Below are 20,752 nucleotides of genomic sequence, written 5' to 3'. Positions count from 1 at the left end.
GTACTCGAGATGATGATATTTATGATGCATACTGTGTTAGGATGAGGCAATGATTATAACGAGTGATCTAGAGAAAGAGTAAGTGAATAATGTTTAGGGCACATTGACTCTTTTTCTTGTTATAGTCAAATTTATGGCATGTGGATGTATTTCATGTTTATGAACGTAAAAGATAAGTTTTGGAGGAGAGATGGCTAGATGACAACAGTGAATAAAGGTAGTGTGACATAGGACAACATGGTTATTTCTTTGATATAGAGTTTATGATTATCTGATGCTAGTCAGTAAACATAGTGTGTTTTTTTTCATTGGAACAACACAGTATGTAACAGTTACGCAAATTTTACAGTAATTCCAGAAGTGCACGTTTTTGTCTGCACTTGTGCACAAAAAATGTTTTGTAAAGATTGCTCTGCATTGATTGATATTCTGTGCTGTAACACACTCCTTAAGAATATGGTACTTCACTTAACTTTTTGTCACTTGTCTTTGTGGTAGTATCAGTTCTCTTGTTTATAGTGGCGAATGACTCTTGGTCCTGATTCGCATATAGCTACATGCATATAATATTTAACTTCCATTCAAGCCTGTAGAACAAATCTGCCTTTCCTTTGTATAGCAGATAAACCCTACATATGTAGGAAACGATGTCATAACAATATTGTCCATCAGTCTAGATGTTTGTTGAAATTTTAGAAGTAAAAATGAATTTCGTTACTCTAGAGGTGTGACATGGATCGACAACACACTCAGAATGAGAAAAGGGGTAATGAGAGAAATGAGATGCAGGAAGGACGTTGGTTATTAATGACGATCTTTTTTTACTTTTTAACTTTATTGCTTTTGCCATAGCGTAGAATAAGATTATTTTGTATATATTTTTCTACTAACATGTGTAATATTGCAGACTAACTGTCTTCCTGTAATTACATATTCTGTCACCTAATAACATGCTTTGCTTTAGCTTAACGAATTTTTAGGTAGAATTTGCCTCTTACGCTTTATTGAATTTCTTTATTATGCATATTTTCTGCATAAATTGTTGCTATAGCATATGGTGCAATTAGTACAATAATTATTTTAAGTGTAGTACTGTAGTGAGCTCTCATTGTCATGAAAGATGTGTAAGAGATCATGAAAGATGTGTAAGGAGAAACGAAGAAAAAAAGGTAGAAAGGAGATCGTGCAACATAAAAATTAGCAAAGAAAATCTTACTAATATGAATTTGAGATAAAATGATTAGGTAGGATAAATATCACATGAGATACGATTAAATAGGGGAAATATGAGACATGGTTAGGTAGAGCAAACGAGACCAGTGGTTAAGTAGGGCAATGGAGCTGAATAATATGAACTTACAAGACTGTATGAAATGTAAGAAAGAAGCAAATATATATAATAAACACTTGTATTTGTTGGGAGCTTGATGAAATCAGGAGTGAAATGATTAATAGGGGCATAACCTAAATTATGACACGTAATTAAATAACATACTAATCACTGACTACTTTATATATATATAATAAAAAGGTGACGTTTGACTGACTGCATAAAGTATCCCTTGATGTGAGTCTTGGTTACTGCCAAATCAATGTTTTTCATAATTATATGTCTGTATTCTCCTTATGTGTGTGTGGCTTCTATCCGCATGTGTTTATTTCTTGTGTGTGATCACTATCTGTATGTATCTCTTTCTACCTTACTCCTTAGACTTTTGTGAGTTTTATTGGTGAACATGTATGCATATTTTTTGAATAGAGACTTTTGTGTTTTTTATTGATGAACATGTATGCATATTCTTTGAATAGATATAGAATTTGCTACATACCATCCCTGTCGCTGTACACCGTTTGATACGACTTAATTCTCTTATATTTCTGTGATTCATTATGGTATAACCATGATGCCGTTTTTCTTGCTCTTGTATAGACATAGGAATCTGTTGTTATCATTACACTACCTGAGAAGTCCGTATGTACAGTTATGTGAAATCTTAATACTCTTGTCTTAATATAAGTAATTGTATCTGTAAATGCAACAAGTTGTAGCTGATTGACCATTCCCCACAAATGATAGAGACTTGCCAGAGCATAAGAAATATGTGTACTATTATGTACTGAAATATTCTCTGCCAAATGTTGGCATTTTTACCGATAAAAGCCACAACTGCCTTTCATAAGGAATTCTTTTATACAACAAGATGACTTTATAGTTATCAATGGGTCTACAGCCTGCTTCAAGCAGATACTACTACGTATTTTACTGTTCGAGCTTGTGTAGGGCTCTCACCTGAGAGCTGCACTTAGTCTCACTGAGTCTGCTTCCACATAACTTCCCACAACAGTGACATAATTGTAACCAGTTAGAGAAATGTTGGTCGTTTGTGACAAGGACACTCCTCTATCTAACTTCGTTGAGGAAATTGCTACAGCCATAAGTAACTGTGCTTCAGAAATGTAGGCCTTGTGTGATATAGACATTTTCCAATCTACTTCCTGCAAACAACAAAAACTCTGTAGATCACCAATACTCGTTACTACAACACAGAGTGTATCATACCGACTCTCAAAATAGCCCTGTGTGGAATCAAGCATGCTAACCTTCCTGTGGTGAAATCTATTGATTACTTCATACGCGTGTTCTTCAATTTTGTAAATATTTTTTACATATACTTCTTCAATTAATAATTTAGTAAAGCAATTTTTTTCTTTCTATATGTAACGTGTTTCGTATGTTCCTACACATAATGTTTAGAATTTCATCCTTATCCCATTCCTGTCTGAAATAACCCTCGTGCAAAAGTCTACACGGGAAAGATGGAGGATATGTAAGGTGGGCATGCCATTTTGGTTTTTGTAAGTTATCGAGTTGCATATCAGAGCGACAGAGCAAGTTATGTTGCTGTTAAACTACCTTTGGTGTTTTTGGGGCACAATATTTGCCTCTGTACAGTCTGATACACTCTTAGATGAAGTGTGTAAGTGACAGACATATTTAGCAGTACGGTGTTCACTTGTGATTGAGTGTGCTAGATGAAGAAAGATTTATGGTAAGGGATTTCATGGATGAGTATCATGTATGTATTGAAAAGCGAAAAAAATATAAATTTTGAAAAATGTCTTTTTTTTTTTTTTTTTTTTTTTTTTTTTTTTTTTTTTTTTTTTTTTTTTTTAAGAGAAGATATTTGAGGTAAGACTGAAGTGCTACACAGCTAGTTTGGTGGAATGATATAGTCAGCTTGTTAACTATGTGCACTTGCTCAGAGCTAAGAGGAAGACCACCCCACTTCCTGAGTCATGCATTAACATGACCTGATTAAGCTGTTTGGTTTTTGTAAAAATTCTCTTTTCACAATTTTCCCTTTTTAAATCATATTTCTCTTCGTTAAGCATAGGATTGTGGAGATGAAACTTATATGTGGAGATCACATGAAGCAAAATCTGTCTTTTTGAATACATAGTTCTTTCTAAAATCGTTGTTTTGGAATATCATTTCATAAGAGTAATTACTTTCCTCATACCACTGTTTAAAGAAGGGTTACTATTACGCATTGCCACACTGAACCATAAGCTATGTAGCAGTTTTAATACTATTTGGAAATGTTATTTAAAAGCAGGAATATAGCTTAGCTACTGACTGCTGGCTGTTTGCAGGTATGCTTTCGAGGAATCTGCAACAATGTTGTCGAGAAGCAAGGTAAGTGGATATTGTGTTTAGGGTTACATAATTCCCTTACTTCATTTGCGCATTTAATACAAAGACTAGTTATATTCAGTTCAGTCACATTTTAATTCAAATTTGGTTCTGTTGATTCAAAAGTTTTCATGCGAGTTTGAGTGGGAGACGAGTTTGAGGCAACATAGTTTTGGTATTGGTAATATACAGACCTTTCATGGAGCGGGGGTAAATTTTGGCTAAATTTAATACAGAAACACATTTTGGGGAACTTACAACGTGACATGTGGAAGTTTCATGCGATACTGCAGTGTCTGTGTTGTTAAGAATAGCGATCAAGTTTTCCTTCTGCCACGCATGTTGGAAGGAACAGGTACTGTGGTGTCTACAGCTGTTTTGAAATACATGAAACGTATTTGCAGTTGCGAATACGAACAACGATCAGTTATACAAGGGAATGACGCCAACCAGATTTTGTGCCGGACCTGGACTTGAATCCGGATTTCCCTCTATGCTCGAGCTGTCGCCTTAACTGCGTTGGCTAACTGTGCACGACCCACGGACAACCTAAACTTCCATACGTAGTCGTTTTTTCATCACAGCTTCTGTTCGTACACACTTTATGCATTTCCTGTTTAGAGATGGAGATTTTGGTTGGAAGTAGCTGCCTGATGTCGGTGGATGAATACGATACCGAAGGGCCTGAGTTGTTATGGTCAGCGATGCAGTGTTCCTTCGGATATGCATGTATGCAGAGTGAAAATGTAGACATTCACTAGATCCAACACTGCTCAATACGTATTTTACTGTAATGCTTTGCGCCCGATGGCACTTGAAATTCATGAATGGTAGTTCGAAGGCCTAAAATTGTCAAAAGACAGAGTAGATAAAGTCCTGTTGGACTTCATAAAGGGTGCCTCAAAAACGTTACGCAGACTTTGAGAGGTTGCAGAGGGTGTCTTGAGGAACAAATAAAAAACAGAAACCTGTTTCTGGAAACTTAATCGAAAGATGCTACAGAGCGTAGAAATTATAGGTTTCAGGACCTATCACTACGCCACCACTTCACCAGCAACTGTGTCTTTGTGCTCTGGCGGACCGTAGACGGAACGTCTCGCAATGATGGCGGAAGACTGGATAAGACGGAGCTAGTTGCTGTGTGGAAAGACTGTTTATCATATGAATGTGATGCTTTGTTGCTTCGACGGATGTTGTTTATGGACACAGGCTTCCACTCAGAGACAACGCCCGTCTGGGCAGCAGCTAGCTGCAGCTTCTCCACCGGTAATCATGACAATAAGTCTCGATCATCGAAAACTCTGGGAGTCATCCCGCTTACGGTCCGTCAGCGTACAATATCACACCGTTGAGGAAGGAGTGGCCCCGTGACAGCCGTCGGCGCCTGTAAATCCGACGCTCTGTAGCGTCGTTCGATGATCTTTCCGGAGACGATTTCCTATCTTGGATTTGCTCCTAAAGACTCTACAAAACCTCCAAGTTTATCGCAACACTCCCGGGACATTCCGTATATCACTCGCTAATTGTCAGAGTCTTAACAATTTACATTTGCGAGCAATTGGTTGAAAAATAAGGTGGCATGCATAAATCCAGCACATTGAAGGTAGTGTGAGCAATGTTCACACTGTGCCGCCTGGTTGTATTGTCCGGCAAGGCAGGGCATTAAATGTGGCACAAGAATGTCAGAATGAATTGATGGGTTGAGTCCTTACCTAATAATATGCAGTCTTATCAGTAACGAATGGGAAATGCTCCATTACCTACCGATATGAAGTTGTTAGTGGTGTGAGAAGTTTTAATGTGGACCTCAAGAAACGCAACGTTGGTGGATGTCAGGGTCTCGCCAAATATATTGTTCTCCCACTAACATTTTACATCTGTCATTCTACGGAACACTTAAGCATTGACTGTATCCTTAGACGCCTGCTGCAGCTTCCTCGCGCGTCTGCTGTGCGCAGTGGTGGCAGTCGTGTATCGTTACCGAGTGAGGCGGTCGCGCACACAGTACCTCAACCCCAGCAGACGACGCAAGTTTACTAAGTGGAAGCTCCTGTTCCTTTCGCACCATTACTGGTCAGACACAGGAACAGGAGGAGGTTACTCAGCTACTTCAACCCGCACAAGAGCAGCCGCAGATAACAATCCTGCAACCACCTTGCCCCGGCAGCCAACACTGGTAAAGGTTTCTGTGGACAATAAAAAAATCACAAAGGAGGAGGAACAAAGGTAATAGTGACAAAGAACAGAACACAGAAAGGTTTCCGAAAACACATCTATCAGATTTGCAGAAGTGAACCGGAGAGCCGTCTGTCGCGGAAGAAATGTCTTATACAAATTCCTAGTGAAAGGTGTGTGTACATAATTTTCTTGTTTTTGGATGTCTTAGGATGCGCATGTAGTGTCTGCATCGTTTAGTTACTTCCGTGTAGCCTCGTCAAAGACGCTGCGCTGCCCTAGTTAGGTCATCTCTGCGAAGATACGCGGGTGTTAATTGTTGATCGCGAGGAGAGGAGATACAGAGTTGTAGCGGGTGTCCTGGCAGTGAGCTCGTACTGGAACGTCGCAGAACATAATGCTCTACAAGAGCAGCCGCAGATAACAATCCTGCAACCACCTTGCCCCGGCAGCCAACACTGGTAAAGGTTTCTGTGGACAATAAAAAAATCACAAAGGAGGAGGAGCAAAGGTAATTCTGACAAAGAACAGAACACAGAAAGGTTTCCGAAAACACATCTATCAGATTTGCAGAAGTGAACCGGAGAGCCGTCTGTCGCGGAAGAAATGTCTTACACAAATTCCTAGTGAAAGGTGTGTGTACATAATTTTCTTGTTTTTGGATGTCTTAGGATGCGCATGTAGTGTCTGCATCGTTTAGTTACTTCCGTGTAGCCTCGTCAAAGACGCTGCGCTGCCCTAGTTAGGTCATCTCTGCGAAGATACGCGGGTGTTAATTGTTGATCGCGAGGAGAGGAGATACAGAGTTGTAGCGGGTGTCCTGGCAGTGAGCTCGTACTGGAACGTCGCAGAACATAATGCTCTACAAGAGCAGCCGCAGATAACAATCCTGCAACCACCTTGCCCCGGCAGCCAACACTGGTAAAGGTTTCTGTGGACAATAAAAAAATCACAAAGGAGGAGGAGCAAAGGTAATTCTGACAAAGAACAGAACACAGAAAGGTTTCCGAAAACACATCTATCAGATTTGCAGAAGTGAACCGGAGAGCCGTCTGTCGCGGAAGAAATGTCTTACACAAATTCCTAGTGAAAGGTGTGTGTACATAATTTTCTTGTTTTTGGATGTCTTAGGATGCGCATGTAGTGTCTGCATCGTTTAGTTACTTCCCTGTAGCCTCGTCAAAGACGCTGCGCTGCCCTAGTTAGGTCATCTCTGCGAAGATACGCGGGTGTTAATTGTTGATCGCGAGGAGAGGAGATACAGAGTTGTAGCGGGTGTCCTAGCAGTGAGCTCGTACTGGAACGTCGCAGAACATAATGCTCTGGGGAACTATTTTGTTTATCTAATGGAAGATACTATTTTTACAAACGGAATATTATTCTTACCCACTGAATTAAATATATTTTGACGATATGCAGGCAATGAATGAACACGTTCTACTTTATTGTGGCAGCTTGTAGTTATAGGCTTGGTTTAACACAGACATCGAAATCAGGAATTCCTATCTACATTTATAGAGTTTTGTTACAGTAAGAATTAATGAATCTGAGAAGACGAAAAGAATTAAATCATTAGTGTGAGGACTTTTATGTTAGAATGAATTTTGATTTATTTATTTATTTACTTTGTAGTTCTCCAGTGTTGATCTTAGGTAATTATAATTTGTAATGAAATTAGTCGCTAAGTCTTCTATGGTGAAACTGTAATTGGATAATGCCGAAAAATATTTTTGAAATGAATTTTTGTAATACATATTCTTGAGAAGAATTTGGTCTAGAGAGTAACTCTGATTATCCTGCGTCTTTATCCCTCTCCCATTACCTGATGAACATTCATTTTTATGAGAGATAAATTTTGTAAGAATTACGTTTGCATTGCATGTATTTAAGAGATCGCATTGCACTACCTAGATTCTCTGCAGTTAGTAGCAGCCCAGAAATGGAGACTTGCCTTTTGTTCTTTCTCTACAGGAGCAGTTTCACGGTGTTTTCAATTGCGACACATGTAATCCAAATACAAGAGATACGAGTTTTCTATTTCACAGACTCAATTAATATTGCTGACTTTAATTATTCTCATTAAAGGAAAGAACTTTTTTTTTGTTAACAGATAGTGTTGGTTCAGACAGGTCAGGAGTGATTTAGTTTGTAACTGTAAACGTAAAGTTAGCGTCGGCAAATATTTGTTTTCTGTGAGTGGAATTATCTTGGTACTCAACAGCTTACGTTCAGAAAGAGACTATACATTCACAAAGCAACAATCCAGAAGTAACACACATTCAGATAATCTTATTTATCAGTTTTATTTATAAAGATCGGTTCGCTAATAATGAAGTTGTGACGTGATTTCAGTAATTTTGCTGTATAATATATATTAGGTTTGCCAAACAAACACCTCGTGGATGCATTCTACAAAGCAGTAATCCTACTCCATGTTTTACATTTACGCCGGATTTGTTTTTTAAAATGGTTTTACTTTCTAGTTGAAATAACAGCGCACTACTTTTCAACAAATTCTTTATCGCCGTACATTGAGTGCACACTTTTAAATGCCCACTAACGACAGACTGTTGAAAGCCTTTGCCATTTTAACAGTCATGTTAATGCGATTTAAAATCTACAGAAAATAGTGTCTTTTACTGTGTTTCTAAACTATGGCGATGTTACACTAACTTCACTTCAATAAATGACTGCCAAGAGTTTGTATAACTGGCTATAACGCCGTCTACACTATTAACCTCGACACTAAATGTGACAACGCAGTTCTTTATCAACACGTGCTTCCGACGACAGCCACTGAAAATTTACCGAGTGGCCACGACAAGGGAGTGTAATTTCTTAATTTTTATGAACCATCTGGCACAGATAACAGATGCACCAGATCCGCCTCTTTCAAACAACATGTTGGTACCACTTTGCCACGACCCACTGGCTAAATAGTCATCGGCAGCGATTTTAATTGTGCTACTGTTGATCAGCAGCCCAGGCGTACTAAATTGCCTGGAGACGAGAACATTTTGGCTGCTAAGAAAATAATGGACCACGCTGTCATGTACATTCACCTTCGTTTCAGTTCACGTATATCGATGATTGCGGTGCCAGTAGCATCAACAGGATGTAAGTTTCCAAGTGTCCCAGAAACGATTTACAAACCATTGGAGAGTATCCTGTTTCTTTCAGTGATCACTGTGGCCATGAAAGTGAAATGACACTGCAGGGTGATGGTTACGCGAGCGCTTCGCGTTTCTGGAAATTCAATAGAAGTCATCTTGCTGCAGCCGAACTCTCGAGGCAGTTCACCTTGTGTAGCACCACGTGGTAAAACAGATGGGTAGTTACAGTTCCAAATTCGATTGGTGGGTCGACCTTGCAAGGCCACAGTTGAGGACTTCTGCGCAGTGCGGAGTGTCCTTCTGGAAACGGCGCACGTTTGCATTTTATCAACAATGTTTCCTAGTTAAACCAGAGGCTCTGGAGGTCACCATGTAAACCTTCGCCTGCGTCTCAGTAAAATAACAAACAACGTCCTTAGCATAAATCGTGAAAAGGCGAAAGGAATCCTGGTCCGCAGCCGCCCATGGAGTGACTTCGACCTTGAGGTTACGTCATTTGGCAAGTGAAACGCAACAGACGTGCACGAAGTACATCCATAGTCCCTCTCGCTGATCAGGCCAGTATGATTTATACCACAGGCTACTTGACCATCCTCTTCCACATTACCGACGATGACAACAATACCATATGCTCCTTATTCTGACAAATACCCTGCGTTATCTTGGGATCGGAGGAAATCCTCTCTGGCTTCCGGCTGCTATCTGACTTGGTGAAGACAGCCACTCTCGCTAGTTGGATGAGAGCAGAGCTCAATATTTGCAGCATCGTCGACTGACTGCGGACCTTTGGCACAGAGCCGAGTGGAGGATCTGAAACAGAGGCTGAGACGGTTCTGCGACCGTGTGGGCTGCACATTCCTCGACTTGCCCTATAGGGTGGTGGGGTTTCGGGTTCCGCTGGATAGGTCAAGAGTCCACTACAGACAGCAGGTGGCTACACGGGAAACAGGGGTTGTGTGGCGTGGACTGGGCGGTCTTTTTAGGTTAGATGGCCTCGGGCAAGTACAGAAAGGGCAACAGTCTCAAAGGGTGCCGGGAAAAGTCAGGACATGCGGGGACCAAGCAGCAATCGGTATTGTAATTGTAAACTCTCGAAGCTGCGTTGGTAAAGTACCGGAACTTATAGCGCTGATAGAAAGCACCGAAGCTGAAATCGTTATAGGTGTGGAAAGCTGACTGAAGCCAGAGATATATTCTCCCGAAATTTTTACAAAGGCACAGACGATGTTCAGAAAGGATAGACTGCATGCAACCGCTGGTGGCGTGTTTTTCGCTGTTACCAGTAGTTTATCCTGTAGTGAAATAGAAGTGAATAGTTCCTCTGAATTATTATGGGTGGAGGTTATACTCAACAACCGAGCTAGGTTAATAATTGGCTCTTTCTTCCGACCTCCCGACTCAGCAGCATTAGTGCCAGAACAACTGAGAGATAATCTGGAATACATTTCACATAAATTTCCTCAGCATGATATGGTCTTAGGTGGAGAATTCAATTTACCAGATATAGACTGGGACATTCAGATGTTTAGGACGGGTGGTAGGGACAGAGCATTGAGTTACATTATACTGAGTGCATCATCCGAAAATTACCTCGAGCAATTAAACAGAGAACCGACTCGTGGAGATAACATCTCTATCCTACTGACAATAAAGAGACCCGAACTTTTCGACTCTGTAAGTGCAGAACAGGGAATCAGTGATCATAAGGCCGTTGCAGTATCCATGAAAATGGAAATAAATAGGAATGTAAAATACGGGAGGAAGGTTTATCTGTTTAGCAAGAGTAATAGGAGGCAGATTTCAGATTACTTAACAGATCAAAACGAAAATTTCTGGTCCGACACTGACAATGTTGAGTGTTTATGGAAAAAGTTCAATGCAATAGTAAAATGCGTTTTAGACAGGTACGTGCCGAATGAAACTGTGAGGAACGGGAAAAACCCGCCGTGGTTCAACAACAAACTTAGGAGACGACTGCGAAAGCAAAGAGAACTTCACTGCAAATTTAAACGCAGCCAAAACCTCTCAGACAAACGGAAGCTAAACGATGTCAAACTTAGGGTGAGGAGGGCTATGCATGAAGCGTTCAGTGAATTCTAAAGTAAAGATTCTATGTACCGACTTGGCAGAAAATCCTAGGAATTTCTGGTCTTACGTCAAATCAGTAAGTGGCTCGAAACAGCATATCCAGACACTCTGGGAGATAATGGCAGAGAAACAGAGGATGACACGCGTAAAGCTGAAATACTTAACACCTTTTTCCAAAGCTGTTTCACAGAGGAAGATCGCTCTACAGTTCTTTCTCTAAATCCTCGCACGAAGGGAAAAATGGCTGACATCGAAATAAGTGTCCAAGGGATCGAAAAGCAACTGAAATCACTCAACAGAGGAAAGTTCACTGGACGTGACGGGATACCAATTCGATTCTACACAGAGTACGCAAAAGAATCTGTCACCCTTCTAACAGCCGTGTACCGCGAGTCTCGAGAGGAACGGTTGGTTCCAAATGATAGGAAAACAGCGCAGGTAGTTCCAATTTTCAAGAAGGGTCGTCGAGCAGATGCGCAAAATTATAGACATATATCTCTGAAATCGATGTGTTGTAGAATTTTGGAATATGTTTTTTGCTCGCGTATCATTTCATTTCTGGAAACCCAGAATCTACTCTGTAGGAATCAACATGGATTTCGGAAACAGCGATCGTGTGAGACCCAACTCGCTTTATTTGTTCAGGAGACCCAGAAAATATTACACACAGGATCCGAGGTAGGTGCCATTTTCCTTCACTTTCGGAAGGCGTTCGATACAGTTCCGCACTTTCGCCTGATAAGCAAAGTAAGAGCCTACGGAATATCAGACCAGCTGTGTGGCTGGATTGAAGAGTTCTTAGCAAACATAACACAGCATGTTGTTCCCAATGAAGAGACGTCTACAGACGTTAAAGTAACCTCTGGCGTGCCACAGGGAAGTGTTACGGACCATTGCGTTTCACAATATAAATAAATTACCTAGTAGATAGTGCGGAAGTACCATGCGCCTTTTCGCGGATGATGCTGTAGTATACAGAGAAGTTGCAGCATTAGAAAATTTCTGCGAAATGCAGGAAGATCTGGTGCGGATAGACACTTGGTGCTGGGAGTGGCAACTGACCCTCAACATAGACAAATGTAATGCATTGCGAGTACATAGAAAGAAGGATCCTTTATTGCGTGATTATATGATAGCGGAACAAACACTGGTAGCAGTTACTTTTGTAAAATATCTGGGAGTATGCGTACGGAACGATTTGAAGTGGAATGATCATATAAAATTAGTTGTTGGTAAGGCGGGTGCCAGTTTGAGATTCATTGGGAGAGTCCTTAGAAAATGTAGTCCATCAACAAAGGACGTGGCTTACAAAACACTCGTTCGACCTATACTTGAGTGTTGCTCATGAGTAAGGGATCCGGAACAGGTCGGATTGACAGAGGAGATAGAGAAGATCCAAAGAAGAGCGGTGCTTTTCGTTACAGGGTTATTTAGTAAGCATGATAGCGATACGGAGATGTTTGGCAAACTCAAGTGGCAGTCTCTGCAAGAGAGGCGCACTGCATCGCGGTGTAGCTTGCTGTCCAGGTTTCGAGAGGGTGCGTTTTTGGATGAGGTATCGAATATATTGCTTCCCCCTACTTATACCTCCCGAGGAGGTCACGAATGGAAAATTAGAGAGATTCGAGCGCGCACGGAGGCTTTGCCGCAGTCGTTCTTCCCGCGAACCATACGCGACTGGAACAAGAAAGGGAGGTAATGACAGTGGAACGTAACGTGCCCTCCGCCACTCACCGTAGTCTGGCTTGCGGAGTATAAATGTCGATGTAGATGTAGATGTAGAATCGGGTCTCATTGCATTAGTCGTGGTTGTGAGGCACCAGGACTTCGAGAGGGTGGCGAAAGGATGCAATAAAGGAAAATCCCCAGATCCAGATGGTAGTAGAAGAGCAAAGCGACTTCTAAACTACTTTTGATATCAAACTTCTTATGTGTCTGTAGACTTGTACCAACGGTGCAAGGAGTGGTTATTGGTGGCCGGTATCCTCCTTCTATAACACAAACTACATATTTATAGGAGGGATATTCGGAAAGTAAATTCCGATCGGTCAAGAAATGGAAACCACTGTGAAACTCTAACAAAGCTCTGCACATATGTTTCCGACAGTGTCTGGAGTATGCCTGTCGGTTACATTACTTCGCTCTTTTCAGTTCTGAGTGCATGATGAGCACGTAAAGATGCGTAGAAAATAGTGTCTCCCGCCAAGTATGAGGTCCTGGTGAGAGATTTCGCCTCATGTATGCAGCCCACTTCAGAACTGTCATACGGTTCCTTCTTTTTGACAATTCTCGGTCGCAATCTGCAGGGGTAATGATAATCCCCTACGGCGTTTTTGATGGGAAGTGATGGTCTGGGTGTGCTTCCATGGACTGTGCAATTTTTCTGTAGTGCAAAGGAAAAGATTCCACCAATTCAGAGTCCTTCACATCGATATGGCAACAAGATGCAACAGATGCATCAAAATCAGTGTCCGGGCCAACTGGAAGAAAAGATAGGCCATTACCAAGCTTCACCGTATGTCTGCACCCAATTTCATACAGCTAAAGCAACAAAATCCCTCGTAGATATTTTTGAGCAGTGCGTGTAGGAACCACCTCTGTCGGAGGAAACAAGGACTGCAAAGGCTTGCTGATCTAACACTAAATAGAGCTTGCGACCATACAAATGGAATTTTGTCACACCATACACAATAGCTAGAGCTTCTTTTTCAATTTCAGAATAACTGCACTGAGTTCAAGTTAACAACTTTGAGGCAAAAGCAATAGGTCTATCTTGTGCACCAATTCTGTGTGAAAGCACAACCCTAATTCTATAGGAAGAAGAGTCAACTTTCAAAACTACTGGCTTGGAAGGGTCAAAATACACTAAACATCTGTCACTAAGCAAGGCATTTTTGAATTTCTGAAATGCATCTCGACAGTCTTTAGTCCACAAAAAATTTACCTTTTTGCTACGCAAGCTATGCAATGGAACTGCGATCTGAGCGCCATTCCGTGTGAACCGAATGCAGTATATCATTTTGCCTACTACTGACTGCAGTTAAGGTACATTAAGAGGCAGGTCACGGATTGCAAGCAAATGAGACTGGAGGGGGTGCACACCCTGACTGTCCGTTACAAACCATAAGTACTGTAGATCAGATTGAAAACAGCCTCACTTTACGAGACGACTCTTGATTCTAGCTCCTGACAACACACGAAAACGAGTACGCAAATTGGCAATGTGTTTCTCTCTCGTATGTCCTGAGATGAGAATATAATCATGGTCGTTTAAAGAAAATGGCACTTTTGCAGTCAGCTGTTTCAAGTAACGTTGAAAAATGGCTGGTGCGGAAGCACTCCCGAAGGAGAAACGCAAATACTGCAACAGTCCAAGGTGTGTATTTACGACAAACACATTTTGTGGTTCTTCATTTAATGGAATTTGCGAATAGGCATCACGCAAATCTTAGAAAAGTAACATCCAGCACCAAGCGTGTCCACGAGTTCCTCAGGGCGAGGTCATGGATCAGTGACAACTTCTGTACGTGGGTTGAACGTAGACTTGAAGCCAACACGAATGTGAATATGACCAGAAGGCTTAGGCAACAGAACGAGTGGACTTGCCCACTGACTAACTTGAATGGGAGTAATTACCCCATTACTTTGCAATTCTTTCAGTTCACTGGCTACTTTCTCTTTAAGCAACTGGAAGAGGGTGGTCCCGAAAAACTTAGGTTGTGCATCGTCTTTCAGTGTAGCATGCGCTACGAACTTATGGGCTTTTCCCATTCCTACTGCTGTGTCCTCAAACTGTCGGAAATGTGGTATTCAGGTCGGGGCACTTGTTGGGCTTGTCGGTCGGTTGGTGATTACTGTACGGCTGACACGGCTTGTGCAGCCAGAAGTGGTTGTACCGTCGTCAGCAAGGTAGAAATTTTTTGGTTTTGAAATTGAAAAGCTTGTGTTAGACCCACTACATTGGCCGTCTGCGGCTGAGGCGCAGGGGCAGGGGAAGGATGGGGGCGGAGTAGCTATGGTTTATACAAACACCTTACAGCAGGAAAGCAGGGAAAGCCTCTGAAAAGAGAGAGTTGATTAGGTCTGCGGCTCGCCTCCTGGAATACATGCTAGAACGCAGCAGGAAATGAGCAATGAGAACCGCTGCAAGCTAAAACACAAGAGAAGCAAGAAAATTCTTCTTCTGAGTGATACTCGCCGGCATATTTCATGTCATCTCGTGGTCTCTGTAGAGCAAGGAGAGGTTGTTGGTGACCAGGCATTCTCCTTCTATAACACAAACTGCAGGCTTATAATAACTCGGTTCCTTATTCATAGGAATAGAAAATTACTTAATATAGTCGTCGTCCTACAAGCTCTCCTGTTCTAGTCCAAGCTAGCCTCACTGTTGATGAAATACAAGTCCGTTATGCATACTATTCTGGTCGCTATGTGCTGCCTGATTCTGAGATGGAGGCTTGTGACTGCGACTCCGACTGGGCGGCAACTGATGACAGACTGGAGATCACTCGGTGCGACAGACTCGCCCTCAGGCCTGCGTCAGTGATCCACAGTTGATACTGACAGCTGTGAGTGCACTGGTGGTGCATTTCCTGTGAGTCTGTCGTTGGCCTCTATCGATCTCCTCATAACCTCTTTGCCACATGATGTGCTGGCGCCATCTTACTGCAGCACATAACTGATATCAAATTAATTACGCGAAATAATTAATTGCTCAATTAACTGCCCCACAACCCCTGATGACATCATATGTTCTCTCCAGCTGTCACGTGGGTTCCTTCTCGCATCACCCTTGCTCATCCGTTGCCCCATCTCCCATTTACACTCTCTTCCTACACCCTCCCACCGTCACGCCAGGACATGGCATTAATCTCGCTCACCCTGTGTTGAGCCGCTAGACTAGTAGGATCAATTTAGTATTTAGTTAGATAACTTCACCCTGTTTGTTTATTTATTTAAACAATTAGGAATACCACCACCAGAGGACGTCTCACCCCTCCCAGAGATATGGTGGGAGAAACCGCTCACTCTGAGTCGGACTGTTTGATTGGGAAGATCTCTCTTCATTAGGCTGATATATCGTCAACCGCATTGCATGAAACAGAGTAAGGTATTGGAATATTATTTGAACAATTCGCAATAGACAAGATTGTGTGGAATATTATTTATTTAATCAGTTTGCAGAAATGGGTTTCACGTGGGTGTTATATTTCTTTCTAAGGATCACAAACAGCTAGAAATATACGATGTCGCACAACTGGTGTTAAAAAAGTTCACAATACCACTCGAAACAAGTATCATGCAGACTGAAACTCATAGAGTGCCGCTTCACCTACAAGTTTAAATGACTATCTTTCCTTCAGCTATAACTCGAAATACATCTATAGACACTCCTATGCCCACGAGTACATCGCGTAAATCGACCAAAAACACTTTAAATCACTTCTGCACCCAATAAACACATCGTTAAAAACGTATAAATATTGCCTACAAAATGCTACACAGGGAGATCTATAGTTTGCTTTGCAGATGACGCGCTTTAAAACGTACGAGATGTGTCACAAGAAACACATCGTCTCAATACATGACGGAATTCGAGGTACTGCCCTACAGGCGAGAAACCCGCGTGTCTAATTATCACTATGGCGCACTCGGAAAAAGCCACTCGCTCTATTAATAATGGTAATCACTGCACGCCGCTGCCGTGAGTGTGTGCATTATAAATGGAACTTAGGCAGCATGACGATCCGCTATCTGGCGTTCACCACTACTGAATGAACCGCCGCCAGAAATCAAGTTGTGACATCAAGGACCACGCCACCGCGTCCAGTACAATGACGTGCTGGACACTGCTCCCAGCTCTGACAAATAAGTGTGAGGTAACGGATCACGCTACTCAGAATTTCGGGATCTTTCTATCAACTGCCCTTCCCGACTGGGTACCCATTAGAAATTAAGCCCTCTGACTGGCTGCCTGTGGAATCCAGTGTGTCTATGCAAGCCTCCCACACTGGCACCCGCTGCTGCTGACTCACTGCGGGTCACATCGCTGCCGTTCGCTGCTGCTCTCGCTCTCCGCGCCAACATGGCTCGACGCTCGAAGGTAAGACGAGGAGAACAAGTGGTCGCGATCGTCAGCTTCCTGGGCCAAGCGCTCGGGCTGGACAGCAAGCAGAAGAGGAAGAAGCCTGCACAGTGCTTCCACTGTCAGAAAGAGGGGCACTTCGCCGCGGACTGTAGAGGCGTACTCGCGTGTTTAAAGTGTGCAAAGCCGCACCTCACATGTGAGTGCACGAAGCCTAGGGACGCTGCTGCTACAAGTTCCAACTGCGGCGGCGCACACGCCGCCAATTACGTGGCTGCATTTATCTCAAGACCTGTGGCCGCAGGAAGGGGCGGCACACAAGCCGACGGCGAACCACCGCGCAAGAGGAGGCGGCAATGGACGAAGACGCGGTAAACGCTCCAGCCGCACATCATGCCATCGGCACTTCTCCCGGTGTTGGCGCGAGTGGAGGGCCGTGCTGCTGCAGTCCCGACAGCATTCGCAAGATCGATGATGCTGTCGCCAGCGCAGTTGCCTCTCTCAAATCTACCGTGACAGAGGAGAGGGCTGCACTTCGGATCGAGATGGACGAGGTGCGCCTTCAGCTCGCGCAACTCCGCGAGTTGCTGGCATGCAAGTCTCGCAAGGGGCGAGACGTTACGACTGCCGCCATCGCCACGCAGATGGACGCTCTCCCGGCTCCTGCGCAAAGCAGGGCGCTGTGGGGGTTCCCACGGAGGTGGCGATAGAGATGTCTGACCCCTCCTAGAAAGGGGAGGGCCGTCGGAAACCAGATTCCGATGCCGCTCCACCACCAACACGGGATGACGTGGCCAGAGACATCGAACCGCCCGCCCTCCCTCCCGAGGACAAGGCGGAACAGATGCTGCTCGGAGATGAAGACACAACTGCTGCTCCCATCCAATAAAAGGAAACAGAAGGGGTAGTCAATACGTCGCCAGCAGAGACAGAGATGACTGCGCCAGGACTACTGAAGATGGTCACAAAATCATTGCGTGGCAAGACGTACGCGCTTCACAATACCCACCACCCTTTTACCGAATCCAATGTTCCTAAACCGCCTCTAGCCCCCAAGCATTATGATTTCGGTTGGGCAATTGCAAATCTGACTGCCGTCGTTCCTAAGAAGGACTTTGACCTCATAAACCGCTTCCCTCTCTTTACGGGGTATGATTGGCAACGCATAATCGCTGCTAATCCAAAAGCAGAAGAAGAAGAACAAACGTTCCTCTTCCTCGCACCACTAGTTTCCTAACACCCACAGTATTTTATCCTGTCGAGTTCAAACAAGTTTTAGTTAATCCTTTTAATCCCAATCAATTAATTTCATCCTGTATTTGAGGAGTGAATGTCAAGAGACAAACACGCCGACATTGTAGACAACCTCAGGGGAGGTTTTCCATACAAGAGAGCACAGAGAAACCTCCCACACCCATCCTCACTCTGCTCCTCTCCACTGTGGAGGTCACAGTTCCATGCCTGTCCGTATGTTCTTACAAATGAAACATGCCAGCATGCAGCTTTTTTCCGCGATATCTCAGCTGATCTCGATCAGCAGCCTGAGACTAAGTGACAGCAGAGGCAGTCTTTGGCAGTAGGTGAGGCACCAGCACATCAGGAACTTAAATACATATAATTTTTTGTAATACGTTGCTGTTAAATGTATTCTAAACATTTCATTACTTATGTAATATTTTCTTGTCTGAGCTATATATTCTCCGTGTTAGATGAATCTATGGAGGCAACATCTGATGACCTGGGAGGAACATGTGCCATGGATGATAGCCGGGAGCCATCACTTCCATTTTATAACTAGCGATTCTATAATTTCTTTTTCGTACATTTGTGTATAAGTGTTAAAACCATATTCTTCTTCCTGTATGTAACGAAGCTATAGAGTTTTTCGTAGAATTGTGTGTAAATTTTAAAATCAGTACCTCGTTATAGGCAATTTCAGCGAGTTAGATTGATGGGTCCATGCCGTTTCCGACGAGGACGAGATACCCGAATGGGTCAGGAAAATGGAAGCGGAAGAAGAGATGCAAAGGCACCATGGCCTGGTCCTTGTAGAGGAGGACTTTCTTCAGTGCATGGAGGACCTTCCTGATGACATAGATGAAATGTTCATGCCATGGAGCGAGAGCGGAAAGAGTAACTACTCAATATGCTTATAAAGATGTGATCGTTATATACAAAACCTGTATTCTTCTTCTTCTTCTCCTCTCTGGAATGCTATATTTAATTTTTGTTATTATCTCTCCCTTCTACAACGGCAGTTCACTGTGGCTAGGGTACCGGGGGTGGTCAAACCAACGGCTGCGGAGCATGTGCAGCCGTGCAAGGCACCTACAGTCGCGACGCAGGAAGCTGCCGCAGCCGCGGCCGCCGCTCAACATGCCCTCCATACTGCCCAGCACCTCCTCCAGTCTGGCGTCCCTGGATAGGACGTCAGGAAAGGCATCGGGCTCCCACGCCTCCCGCTAGCGAGTCAGACCTGCAACAACAGCAGCAGCGGCATCGGGAACCATCACCACAGCCAGGCTGTTCTGACTGGCCTCATCCAGTAGCGTCACCTCCTCCACTGTCATCTCTTCGCTGCCAGAAACGGCATCAACGGAAGGCGTATGTGCCTTGGCCCATACCCCTCAACACCTCACTGCAACCACCTTGGCCTAAGGTGTGGACGCAGTCGTAATCTAGTTACAGTATGAGTACTAGCAACCACAACCATCCTGTGGCTAGCGGTAGTTCCCTCAACCGCCCTTTTAATGATGGACGTCAGAATAGTAACACCATACCGCAGTTGGAATAATCGGTGATTTGGCAGCCTTTGAGAAACGAGAGTCGTTCACTAGGATCGAGAATATGGCAGGAGGGTACCGCAATCCTCTTGGGTTTCTAAGAGCATACCTTCCTGTGATGAAAACGGAGCTCCTCATGGTTGTTAATGATCCACGGTAACCCGCCATTAAATGCGGTGCAGTGCGCTGCATTGAATTGGCACACCTCCATCAAGTTACTTCTGGCGTTGAAGAGACAAGTTGTAAGGTGTATGCTTCGCCGGCGATGGGCGAGGCGTGACAGAATCTCTGACCAGAGAGTAGTTTATTGTTAGTTGTTGCTTGTCGCGAGTCTGCGCTAGTCTGCGCGAGTCGACAGTCGGAGACTGTCTGCAGTAGTAGTCAGTCGGACACGGTAGTAGTCAGTCGGATGCGGTAGTAGGGAGTCGGCATGCGTCGGCTGTGTGCTCTGGTCGCGACTCTGGTCAGGACTCTGGAGGATGAGTATTGTTGTAGAAGGTAAAGAAGCAGCATTGCGCATATTTAATAATGTATGTTAATTGTAATTTAATTTGTTCAGAAAAAATGCCCCAATAATAGTTTTTTATAAAGCAACTCTTTTAAAGAAAAGTATTCATTTCAATTTAAAGAATTTTTCCACTCTTTTGAAGAAAAAGCATTCATTACAATTTAAAGAAATTTTCCTATGCATTCCTTCCAAGAATCAAAATATATATATATATATATATATATATATATATATATATATATATTATATATATATATATATATATATATATATATATATATATATATATATATATATATATATATA

Source organism: Schistocerca piceifrons, chromosome 3, assembly GCF_021461385.2.
Source record: "Schistocerca piceifrons isolate TAMUIC-IGC-003096 chromosome 3, iqSchPice1.1, whole genome shotgun sequence".
In the NCBI taxonomy this organism is placed as follows: domain Eukaryota; kingdom Metazoa; phylum Arthropoda; class Insecta; order Orthoptera; family Acrididae; genus Schistocerca; species Schistocerca piceifrons.
The sequence above is the reverse complement of the archived record's forward strand: the minus strand, read 5'-3'. Positions refer to the sequence as shown.